This window comes from Anolis sagrei, chromosome 4, assembly GCF_037176765.1.
Source record: "Anolis sagrei isolate rAnoSag1 chromosome 4, rAnoSag1.mat, whole genome shotgun sequence".
Taxonomy (NCBI): domain Eukaryota; kingdom Metazoa; phylum Chordata; class Lepidosauria; order Squamata; family Dactyloidae; genus Anolis; species Anolis sagrei.
The window spans coordinates 118,880,185-118,893,878 of NC_090024.1; the positions used below are offsets into that span (position 1 = coordinate 118,880,185).

General features: G+C 39.5%; 1 pseudogene; it reads right to left on the reverse strand.

Annotated features, from left to right (window-relative positions):
- Positions 1-2,440: 2,440 nt before the first annotated feature.
- On the reverse strand, positions 2,441-2,965 carry LOC132772764 (small ribosomal subunit protein mS25 pseudogene; annotated as a pseudogene).
- Between the last annotated feature and the right edge of the window lie 10,729 nt (positions 2,966-13,694).

Sequence of the window (13,694 nt, forward strand, 5' to 3'; positions counted from 1 at the left end):
TGCACATTGAGTGACCTCAAAAGATAATGTAAAGAGCACTCCATTTTCTGTTAACTGAAAAACAAGCTTTCACTTTGCTTTCTATTGCTGGTTTCTTTTCAAGGTTATCAGCTCTACGGAACAATGGCATGGCAAAACATTTAATTGGCTTTCCTCATGATCTGCTCAAGTATTTGTATTTGAAGTGGGCTTTGAGTGATTCCAAAATCTATTTAAATCCAGTTCAATTAAAGTATTATGAGAGTGAGATGCAGGTTTGTCCTTGTCAAAGTACAATTGAAATAACCACTGGATGCAAACATGGGAAAATCTTTCCGTAAAAGAAATATGCTTTGGTATTTGGTATAGAAGATTTATTAATGATTGTGAAGAATTCCTGCATTAATTACTTTTCTGTAGAGTGCCAATTTAAAAGTAAGCTCAATCTGAAAGATATTTCAGTGTAATGTAACTTACAAGTGTTAAATCTGCAAATATGGAAGTATGATGTACAACATTTGGTTTCTTTGTTGTTCAAAACATGTGGTCCATTGGAAAATATTGTAGTACTGGACAAGATATTTTTTCTTTTAGAAATTCTGACAAAACACGCAAAATATTGCCCCACCTGGCTCCCTTATGTTTTGGTTGATATTTAGCTCTGTCAGACAAAGCTATTCTCCAGCAAATGAATATGATGGTTGGAAATTATCCCTAAAATTACATTGTTCCCTGCAATTCCTTCATATTTCTGAGATGCCTATTCCTTGAATATGGCAAGGCAAAGGGAAGTCATGTTTAGATATATGTAAAATTTATTTATTTAGGACATTTATATCCTGTCCTATCTCAACCTCCACAGAGGGACTCAGGGCTGCTGACAACAAAAGCATAAATATATATCTTAGATAAAAACAGTATAAAATATCATAAAACATCATAAAAACAGTAAAACATTAGAACAATCACCAGAATTAATTGTTGTCCTACACACAGTTCATTCGAGACCATCAGAGTCCATTAAACCATAGCTCTACCATCACGTCAGTCTCTAGTCAGCAAAGGCCTGATCCCACAGCCAGGATTTCACCTTTTTCCGTAAGGTCAGGAGAGGAGGAACAGATCTGATTTCACTTGGGAGGAATTCCATAGCCAAGGGGCCACCGCAGAGAAGGCCCTGTCTCTTGTCCCCACCAACCGTGATTGCGATGGTGGGGGGACAGCGAGCAGGGCCTCCCTGGAAGATCTTAAGGTCCTAGGTGGTTCATAGTGGAAGATATTTTTGCACAGGTAAACTGGGCAGTATGGTAATATATGTTTGTTTTTATTTTCATTTCTCTCTGAATTTTATCTTCTTCCCATCTTGTTTGCTACCCCCTTTCCTCCTATTGATTCATTTATTTACTCTCTTTGTTGCTTTGTTTTTTAAAGAAGTCGAAGGACTACAGAACCTATCTCTTTCTCCCCCCCTCCAATTCACACATATGTGTTTATGTGTGTATATACATATGTCTATTATGTATTATGTATATGTGTGTGTGTTTATGTATGTATATAATAAAGTACTAATTCCAAAAAGCAACATTTAAGAACAGATACTCTCATTTGATAATTCACATGTGATTCAGCATCCAGTACTCCATTCACATGACACATAGAAGGGTTCCAGAATAGGAAACATTTGCATTTGGACATTTGATTTTTGTCCATCTGCAGGAAATTTTGACCAACTTTGGATTATAAAATGATAATACACTGTTGACAATACAAATAAATATACAATTTTTGTTTTGGAAAGGATATCAGAACCTGTATATAAATTTGCTTTGATTTTAGGCCCTCACAAATAAATTTCACAATTTATTCATACATTTGATTCAAATAATTTCAGTTTTTAAATTTGAATATGGGACAAAGTTAGCCTGATACATTTGTCTAGCTTTAATATGTAGTGACATTCCAAACACTCTCTCTCTCTGATTTCTCTCTTAATTTCTCCTTCTCTTTGGAAATCCCTCAAGACCTTGGGGGAGCACAGTGACCTCCGTTTAACTACTTTGCCACTTAATGGAACACTATCGTTCAGAATATCTTGCCAGTTCATGATAAGCTGTTTGTGACCCTCCCATCTATGGGAAGTTTGTGAGGCCTCAGAATGGGATTGAATTAATTCCAATTTAATGCCAGGGCAAAATATCACACCACCAGTGGAAGTTTGGACATGATCTTAGGCCAATAAAAATCCCATTCAATTTTGTTTTCACCAATAATGTATAGAAGACAAATTATTTTTATTCAAGAACAAGCCTATGAGCTTATTATTATTTTAAAAAACCTTCCACTTGTATTAAAATCCAGCCATTTTGCAGTCATTTGAATGTTCTCTTAGAGAATATTATACCTCCATCTGGTTTAAGGACGATTGATTATTCTGCAGTTTTAATTCCAGGCATAGGCAAAGATGTTGGTTTAGGATGCCTTGGAGTCTTTCATGGCCGCTTTGTACTTGCCAGCCATCTCCTATGGTACCGGCACTCTACCAGGGCAGGGGACTTGGCCTTCAATCTCACACATACATTCCCGCAGGTAGTATTTCCTGGGGCCAAACGTTGCAGGATGTCGTAGCTTCATTTTTTTCTAGGGCTTCTGTCTGGAGTGTTTTCTCACTTTTACCAAGAATTTTCTTAATATGTTGAGTTATCTCTGTGTTAGTCTTCTCTTCTACATCAACCAGGACTTGCTCTCCAGTATCTAAATAGAACCTTAAGAAGGGCATCATGTTCTTGAACATCATGATCTGGAGCCAAGGGTTCTTGTACTGAATCTGAGGGATGTTGAAAAGCACAAATTTTCTGGCTCCCTCACTGTGTGGGCCCTGGGTTCTGTAGTTGACCGTCATGACCTTCACAGTGTTCTTGAAGATGATGTCGCCTTGGCTCAGGTACTGCAGTGTCCTCAGGATCAGGAAGCGGCCTTTCATTGGCATGGCGGCGGCGGCGAGACAGCAGGTGGAAGGAGGTCCTATTTGCATGGGTTTTTTAAAACTATAATGCAAATGTTGAGAACTCAAAAAAGAAAATGGTCAAATCAGATAACCTTGTGGAAAACTGTAAACGGATTGTAGTTTGACACCATTTTAACTGTCATGACTTAATGGAATCACTGCAGTTGTAGTTTTACAAAGACTTTAGTCTTTTCTTGCAAGGAGTGGTGGTGCATCACCAAACTGCAAATCTCAAGATGCCACTGAATTGAGCCATGACAAAGTGATATCAAAATGTGGGATCATGATATCAAAATGCATTAATTACAGGTGCACCCTGTGCTTTGTAGTTGCTCCCTGCCCTTTCAGTTTTAAACTATACATTTTGAAATTGAATGTTTATGGCTTTGAATGATTTTAATGTCTTAATGGACCTCATCATTATAATTGGAAAATTCCCCATTGTAGAACACTTTGCTGACAAAGCCAGCATGGAGCCCACCAGATGATCCGGTGGGCTCCATGCTGCCTGTGTCAGTAAAGTGTTATATGACAGGGAATTCTGAACATGGGAGACCACTTGTGTTTGGATTAGAAATTGTGGGGACAGTGTGGGAGCATGCCAGAAAGGTACATTTTCCAGCATGTGATGGGAAACGGGTGATGCAGGTGAAGTGGGTGATGTGGGGAGCCGGGTGACTAATTTATCCTGATGCCCTGCAATTTGCCCCACTTCTCTCCAGATCCCCCACATTAAGGACCTCTATGTGGTGAGGTCCTACGTGTTTTAATGTTATATTTTTATCTAGTGTGCTTTAATTATGTTGTAACCTACCTCAAGTCTTTGGAAGGAAAGGAAGAAGAGGAGGAAGAGGAAGAAGAAGAGGAGACAGAGAAAGTGGGAAGGGGAGGAGGAGGAAGAAGAAGAAGAAGAGGAGGAGGAGGTGTCAGAAAGTTTCCTGATAAATCGTTTGTTATGTTCTAATATGGGCATGGTACATAGAAAGTCCAACAGCTTTGAAAATGGGATTATAACAAATACTGACCAATTCACTATGAAGCTTTTTGTTCAGTTGACTGTACAGTTTTCAAGTACCATGTATAATTGCCTTTTCTACCGAATGTATTTTTAAGTACAGGTTTCTGATTGCTGGTACAAAGAAAGCCCATCAAAAGAGAATTCAATAGATTGACCTTTAATTTGCAGTGCTTGGACTTGCACCTCCACAAATCTTTGAAAGAAATATGATTAGAGCTTTCTCACATAAGATGTGAAAAGCGAACAATTCCAGTAAATATCTATCATATAGACTCACAAAAACAGCACATACTCAAGGACAACTATTTGTGATTGATTAAACTGAAGTAGGACTGAGGATATGAAGGAACGGTCATTGTAAAAAATTCCTGTTAGTAAATTGTTGAAAGTTCCTCTTGAATTTGAAGTTTTTTATTCATCCTCCGTTTCCCATTCAGCCTCCATGGATGACTTATATTTGCTAGCTTCCAAAAAGAGGTGCTTTTGAATTTCTTCACATCTATTTCTTCCCATCCTTGGAGATAAAAACCCACAATACCTAGTCTTGCCAATGTCTTGGAAATAATTTAAGCATGTTTTGTAATATGCAATACAGTCACAGTTTGCTGCTCTTTTGACTAATTTGCCTGCTTGTTTTTTCTACATCATTTATACATGTCTGCATTGAAAATAAATCACTCAAAAACAATTTTCACAATTGGTTGAGATGAGTGAATCAATCTAATTCTTCCTTTTATCATTTCTACATGTTTTCAGCCATATCCTCCTTTACCTGTTTTTATTTATTTGTCTTATTTGCACATTTTCACAGGTGAAGCAAAATCCAAATGTGTTTTCAAAAAACCTCTAAAAAGTTATATTTTACTTTTAGATATGAATTTTAAATTTATATTATTTCTAAAAATGTGCTTTCCAATGGATTTCTCCAAAACTTTGCAGTATAAAGTCAGTAATACAACAATACAATACAAGGAACTATATTAGAACATTCAGTTTCAGTGTTCTGGGCACAGAAAGTAACAAAACTGTTGTTTTTTTCTGATCTCTCCTGAAAGATCTGGAGTGAGGGAATGGACGACTTCAAATTAGCAAGGGTCATATGAACTTAGGTTAAGGCCCCACCTATACTTACCATTTAATACAGTTTAAAGGCAGATTCAAACTGTGGTGTGCAGACAACAAATTCCCTCAGAAGTGCACAAAGGAAAATGTTCTGTAGTTTGTGTAATCACCATCTGAGCCTAAGGCCCTTTCCTCGCAGTTGTACAAAATCCACATTGAACTGGATTATATGTCAGTGTGGACTCAGATAATCCAGTTGAAAGCAGATATTCTGAATTATCAGCATTGATATTCTGAGTTATAGGGCTGTGTGGAAGGGCCCCCATATTGGTTCCAGAATTTCCTATGAAATCATCAGCATAGCAAAAAACACTTTCTTTGGTGTGCTGAATGGGGTTGCACTCCCCCTGAAAACACAAGATTGCAGCTTGGGAGTCGTTCTGGATTCATCACTGAGTCTGAAGCCCTAGGTTTCAGCGGTCATCAGGGGAGCTTTTACACAATTTAAACTTGTGCATCAATTGTGCAAGTTGGGAAGTCAGACTTGGCCACGGTGGTCCATGCTCTTGTTACATCCTGAATTGACTACTGCAATGTATGGGGGGGGGGGGTTGCCTTTGAAGACTGTTCAGAAACTGTTCAGAAACTTCAAGTGGTCGAATGGGCGGCAGCCAGATTGTTCACTGGAGTAGTATACAGGGAGCATACAACTCCCCTGTTACATGAGCTCCACTGGTTGCCAGTTTGCTGCCAAGCACAATTCAAAGTTCTGGCTTTAGGTTATAAAGTCCTAAACTGTTCCGCCCAGCTTACCTGTCTAAATGTATACTCTTCTATGAACCATCGCAAAAGTTAAAATTGTTTGGGGAGGCCGTGATCTCAGTTCCACCTTCTGAGTGGTGCCATTCAACTGTGGAACTCCCATCCCATTGATGTTTGATCAGTTCCTTCCCCCCTAGCTATCAGAAAGAAAGTTCAAACATGGCTATGGGACCAAGCTTTCAAAAAAATAACTGCAGTGCAATAAATTATTGAAGATGAATGTACTGTGTTTTCTATATTTGTTGTTCTTCCTTCTAATGGTCTGTATTTTATTTTATTTTAGTTATATTTTCAACTTTTGCATCAATAGAAGCAAAAGGGAAGTAATGCTACCCCTCTATTCTGCTCTGGTTAGACCACACCTGGAATATTGTGTCCAATTCTGGGCACCACAATTCAAGAGAGATATTGACAAGCTGGAATGTGTCCAGAGGAGGGCGACTAAAATGATCAAGGGTCTGGAGAACAAGCCCTATGAGGAGCGGCTTAAGGACCTGGGCATGTTTAGCCTGAAGAAGACAAGGCTGAGAGGAGATATGATAGCCATGTATATATATGTGAGAGGAAGCCACAGGGAGGAGGGAGCAAGCTTGTTTTCCAGGTCCTGAACCGGTGCCTGGCCGCTGTGACAGTCTGGATGAGGGCGAACAAATTGAAATTGAATCCAGACAAGACAGAGGTACTCCTGGTGAGTCGCAAGGCCGAACAGGGCATAGGGTTACAGCCTGTGTTGGATGGGGCCGCACTCCCCCTGAAGATGCAGGTTCGCAGCTTGGGTGTGACCCTGGACTCATCGCTGAGCCTGGAACCCCAGGTTTCGGCGGTGACCAGGGGAGCATTTGCACAGCTAAAGCTTGTGCGCCAGCTGCGCCCATACCTTGGGAAGTCTGACTTGGCCACGGTAGTCCACGCTCTGGTTACATCCCGTTTAGACTACTGCAACGCTCTCTACGTGGGGTTGCCTTTGAAGACAGCTCGGAAGCTCCAACTAGTCCAACGCTCGGCAGCCATGATTTTAACAGGAGCGGAGCGCAGGGAGCATACAACCCCCCTGTTGCGCCAACTTCACTGGCTACCGATCTGCTACCGGGCTGAATTCAAAGTGCTGGCGTTGGCCTTTAAAGCCCTAAACGGTTCCGGCCCAAGCTACCTATCTGACCGCATCTCTGCCTATGAACCCACCAGGAGTTTGAGATCTTCCGAGGAGACCCTGCTCTCGATCCCGCCTGCTTCTCAAGCTCGGCTGGCGGGGACGAGAGATAGGGCCTTCTCGGTGGTGGCTCCTCGGCTGTGGAACGCCCTTCCTACGGACATTAGACTAGCACCATCTCTAATGGTATTCCGCAAAAAGGTGAAGACCTGGATGTTTGTGCAGGCGTTTGAGTAATTTAGTGCAATCTGGTAATGGAACATAGGAATGGAACAATGGACGACGAACCTGGACTACGCTTGGATGATGAGAAGATTGGGTACGGTTGTTTTTTTTTGTAATAATTGTGCATTGTAATTGCTTATTGGTAATTTATGGATAATGTGTTAAGTCAATTGTTATATGTTGTATGGAACCACTGCTGTTTCTACTGTTTTTACTGTTTGTGAACCGCCGTGAGTCGCCTTCGGGCTTGAGATTCAGCGGTATATAAGCAAAGTAAATAAATAAATAAATAATTGTTTTCTGCTTCCTTGCAGACTAGGACGCGAAGCAATGGCTTCAAACTACAAGAGAGGAGATTCCATTTGAACATAAGGAAGAACTTCCTGACTGTGAGAGCCATTCAGCAGTGGAACTCTCTGCCCCGGAGAGTGGTGGAGACTCCTTCTTTGGAAGCTTTTAAACAGAGGCTGGATGGCCATCTGTCAGGGGTGATTTGAATGCAATATTCCTGCTCCTTGGCAGGGGGTTGGACTGGATGATTCTATGATTCTATAATGTATAAAAATATCTCTATCTATTTTTTCTCCTTTAAACCTGGAGTCCCAAACTGACAGAAAGTATGAACAATAATTAATCATTCTCATTGGCATCCTTTCAGTTTCATTCTGCATTTCTGTAGAGTCCATTTGTTTGAGGTGGCCTCTGCCCCAGAGTTGCAAGCCACACTTTTTCAGCCTCCGCAATAATGATTTAACCAGAATTGCACAGTCTTATCTTAAATTACAGTTCTATGCAAATATTCATAAACATTAACCTATTTCTACCTCAACTGATGTAATTTTATTGGTATAACTGAAGGCTTTCATAGGCAGAATCGCTGAGTTGTTGTAGGTTTTTCGGGTTGTGTGGCAATGTTCTAGAAGCATTCTGTCCTGATGTTTTGCCTGCATCTGTGGCAAGCATCCTCACAACCTCTGAGGATGCTTGCCACAGATGCAGGTGAAACGTCAGGAGAGAATGCGTCTATAACATGGCCATACAGCCCGAAAAACCTACAACAACCCATTTATTGGGATCTATTTTTATTTTTATTTTTGAAACAAGCTTGACTATCCAGCATTGCACGGGTTATTGGAAAAAGTCAATTTTTAATTGTATAAAATGCAAAAGATTGTGGGTGAACTACAACTCACATCATCCCAGGTTAACCCTGAGAAATTCCATCAGAACTTAAAATTTGTTATGTTGGGTAAGTTTGTTCTAGATGCATCATTGGTGGGATTCAGTCCGGCCCTCCAATGATCTGAGGGACAGTGAACTGGCCCCCTGTTTAAAACATTTGAGGACCCCTGCTCTACATCTTCAAAGATGTGGACTTTAGTGAAAAGTCCAGACATTTGGAGATTTTTTAACCTAGAATAAATGTGGAATTCCAGGTTTATTCCACATTAATCTGCATTATCATTAGGCGTAGTTAGGACACCTCATGATAATGTACCCCTTACATCGCATTTTCATGCAGTGTAGATGGGGGCTGTGCATGCTCATTTCCCTTCCATCTCTGATGCTTGCATCCCACATTATTTGGTCAGTATAGATGGTACCTTAGTTTCTGTATCAAAAGAGAAAAGAATATACTATCCAAGTTTCACCTAGGATGATGCATCTATGGGTGGTTCTACACAGGCTCTAAAATCTGAGAAAAACTGGCATGGGGGGGGGGGCTCCATGGCACTTGCTGAAAATGTGCATATTCGCATCACTGTATGTCCCTGCACTCAAGAAAAACACAGGACTTGTTTGTGATATGCTGGTGTTGACTATGCATGTGCACATTTTAAAGTCCTGAAACAGCTGATGAGGACTGTAAACAGATGGCGCCATGGGCATACAGGGGGCTAAATGGAAGCACAAAAGTAAAGCACCATGACTGCACACATCTCTCATGTCTCAGCACCTGCTCATTTGCATCTGGCCAATCAGGCTGCTCCTATGCAAATAGCTCTTCCCCGGCTCAGCTGCACAATGAGAGCCACAAAAGGACTGCCTAACTTCCTGGTTTTACAAAATGGCTGCTCTCACACTAACCCTTTGAGGTAGATCACATACCAATTTCCCCAGGTAAGTCAGATCTGTCACAGCACTAGACTGCAGAATAAATGCAGTTTGATATTTTTACTGCCATAGATTAATGCTATAGAATCCTGGGATTTGTAGGATGGTGAGACAACAGCACACTTTGAGAAAAATAAAGACCTTACAAAACAATAACTCCTGTGATTCCATAGCATTGAGCCATGGCAGTTAAAGTGGTGTCAAACTGCATAAATTCTACTATGTAGATGTACCTTAAATATATCCAACAATAACCAAATAAAAGTTATGAAATTTCTCTTTGAAGTCCTCAACAGCCATTTTATTTTCTGCAGTTTTCAAATATGTGGCCATTCTGCTTTTAACAATAACTAACTATCAATCACACATTGCTATTTTGGTCCTTTTTTCTGCTTAGCTTTGTAACCACTACACTTGTCATAAATACACTACAACCATACCAATAACCTTTCACTTTTGGTATAATAAGAGAAATCTTTTCTGCCCAATGCCGCAAATCATACCTATTTGAAGACTGTTTGTTTAATTTCACTTTTCATTCCTATCAATTTCTAAGCTATTATATGACATAGAACAAATCAGAATACCTTGAAATTGGATGTGTTTTAAGAAGAAATGCAAGCAGACACCATCCCTCAAGTTTCACTGATAGGAGTGGAGATACTGAGGGAAAGAATGATAAAATAGTGACAGTAATATGTAAAAGTCATGTCTTGCTTAATCAATATTCATTGTGAAGAAAAAAAAGAGAGAAGGAAGGTGCATATTTAACTGAACTTCTTATGATATTCAGAGGAGCTGCCCTGAAACTATGGCTCCCGCTGCACTGCCATATACTCCATATGCTCTATATTATCAAAGTAAATAATCCACGTTATCTGCTTTGAACTGGTTTCTCTAAGTCTACACTGCCATATAATCCAGTTCAAAGCAGATAATATGGATTTTATGGCAGTGTAGAAGGGGCCTATGTTAAATAAATTTAAAGAAACAAAGCAGCAAATATTTTACAGTAATTCAATGAATAGGCTCTCCAGAGGAATCATTGCTGATATTATAAATGAATTAATTACAAGCAAGACAGACAGACATAAGGTGCATCTGCACAGCAGAAAGAATGCAATTTGACATCATTTTAAACTGCCATGGAACCATGGTGGTTGTAGTTTTGGAGGAGACGTGGTTTTAAAAAGGGAATTTTCAGATATTTCCCCAATGCCCATATGTCATGATTTACTGCCATATTGGCCTATTTCTGCAGTAGGTCTATGTTCACAGAAAATGCTGATTGTTTGAGAAATCAGTGCTCCAGAGAAGAAGTTACTATTCAAGAATAACAACATATCCAGACAAAACCAGCTAGCTGTTGGCTAGTTAGAACCCCCAAGTTTCCCAGTCGCTCTGAAGCCATGTTTGCAACAGACTAACAGATAAGATACAGTCATGGTCAGAGAACAATGGACTATAGTTATGTTATAGTTGTGCCATTGTTAGGATCCCATGTGTGCTATAATGTCAATCAAAATCATAAACAACTAATGAACAACTGCATAGCTAACTTAGACCAATGAAATGATTTGTCTTTGGGAACCAATGAAAATGTATATTCCATTTACTATAAATGCTCTGCAGCCCCATTGGGGGTTGCAACAAACCCTTTGATTGCATCCCTGTATGTTTGTTTGTCGTTATTGCTATGGCCACGCAATAATAAATAGTTTTTTGCAGTTTAAAGCATTCAACTTTCATGGTGTCCATCCTTGCCCTCCCTATAGGAAAGGGGGCTTCTGTCTTTTGGGAAATATTTTGGTTTCGTTGCCCCTACAGTTTTACAAGGTATTTTGCGTTCTCTATTGAATAGCACTGTTGTCCCACCAAACTGCAACTTCCATAAACACATTGCACATTCATAGTAGTTAATGTAGCATTAATAACCTACATTAATTTTAGATGCAACCAAAGACTGAGAGGGAGACTTCTGGTGGCTTTCCTGGATGATACTACAGAATCACAGCATTCCTTCCTTCCTTCCTTCCTTTCTTTCTTTCTTTCTTTCTTTCTTTCTTTCTTTCTCTCTTTCTTTCTTATCATGTCATAGATTAGTTACATCTTTTTCAAGTCCACAAACACCAAGACACATTGGTCAATTTTAGGAAAAGGGTGGTAAATGTTCTGATTCAGTCTGTTCATAAAATATCCTTTGAAAGTGATGTGAAGAAAGTGTGATCAAGGGCAAGATCCTTGATTCTATCAAAGCACTCTGAGTCCAGATCATCCAGTTCACAATTCCAGTTATGCATCTGATGAGGTGGTGATAGCCTTGATCGTATTTCTGCCATGTAATTTGCTCTTCAGAATTTTTCTAACCCTTTGGATATTTTCTTCGCTGACCACATTTTTTAAATGCCCATGCTTGATATTGTCCAGCTGTAGTATGCCCAGATATTTATAGATGTCAGGCTGATTGCACCTTTTAGTTTGTCCATTTAGCATTTCTATGCCCTTGCTGTGAGTAATTTTTCCTTTTCTTAATGTCACTGTAGTGCATTTGTCTAGGCCAAAATCCATGTTGATGTCAATGCTTAAGATTATGACTATGTTGGTCAGTGGCTGGATTCCATTTTCTGATTTTCCATAAAGCTTTAGATCATCCATGTACAGCAAGTGGAAGCCCAGGTTTGTTTTCTGTAGAATTTCTGATAGTCGGATCATTGCAATGATGAACAACAGTGGTGATAGTGAGTCGCCCTGGGAAATTCCCCTCTTGATGTCAACAGTTCCATAGCTTTCATTGCCCACAAACAACCCAGTTTTCCATTGTTTAATTGCATTTTCAGTGAACTTACTAATATTTTCACAAACCCTGATGAAATCCAGACAGGATAAGGAGAAATGCTAACATTCATTATCTTAAATTTCAATTCTTTCAAATCCCAGCTCGAGGGAAAGTATGCTATAGCTAAGGAGTAGTCCCGGGCAAGTGTCTATGTTCCTTTGATATTCTGATTTTTAATGTGGAATGTTAACAATTTTAAAAATAAACACCTTTTTTAAAAAAAGACATAAAGAATGATACCTTACTCAGAACTGAAAACTGGTTACCAAGAGAACATGTCCCTGCTTTCTACAAATATACTTTAGAAAAGTTAGCAAATTCAAAATGGCACTCATAATAAAGGCCAGTGTTAGTTTCATTTAACTATTAACTAAAGTTGACAACAGGAAATCTAAATTTTCATTCTTCACCATAAAAAAACAAAGCATAGAAGTAAGCATTTAGCTTTATTTATTGAAGAATAGAAATTAAAAAAAACTATTTTTCATTCTCAACAGGCCAAATTACAGAAATCCGGTTAACGAGTAATTTATTATCCCAGCAGTTTTTCCTCTTTTGTCTTCTGGTTCTGAGCAGGTATGGATTCGAGTGTGGGCAACTTATTGCAGGTCTATACAGTACTATAGTTTTATTCCACGTGGCTTTTTTGTCCAGTTAACACTTATAGATGCAATCAACTTCTTCTTCTTCTTCTTCTTCTTCTTATTATTATTATTATTATTATTAAAACAACAAAATGAGTCCACAGCAAACAAGATCATTCTGCTGGCTGTTGTATTGGATCACACGTCAGACACTTCCCAAGTGTCTAGGACTGTGTAATGTATCGGCGAATAGTGCGTGCAGATCCCAGTAAGGTGGCCATTTGCAGCTGGCAGATGGTAATTTTGCCAGTGCCGATTGTATTTAAGTGCAGGCCAAGGTCTTTAGACACTGCATCCAGTGTGTCGATCATCACTGGGACCACCTTCGATCTTTAAATCCTCATGTCGTGTCAGCGTTTCCAGTTGTTTCTCTTCAATCCTGCTGTCACCTGGGATTGCAACATCAATGATCCATACTTTGTTTTTCAACATGATTGTGAGGTCAGGAGTATTGTGCTCCAAAACTTTGTCAGTCTTAATCCGGAAGTCCCAGAGCAGTTTGACTTGTTCCTTTTCTGTAACCTTTTCAGGCTTGTGATCCCACCAGTTCTTTGTCGCAGGCAGATGGTATTTGTGGCACAAGTTCCAATAAATCATATGAGCAATGGTGTTATGCCTCTGCTTGTAGTCTGTCTGTGCAATCTTCTTTCAGCATCTGAGGATATGATCTATTGTTTCATCTGCTTCCTTGCAAAGTCTACATTTGGGACCATAGCACCCCCTGACTAGATGTTAAACACTTCTCAGCTTTGGATGCATAAATTGAAGAATGGATTTGGAATGCAATTGGTGTTATAGACCTGATATTATTCCATGTTCCCAGATCTGGGGATAAAACT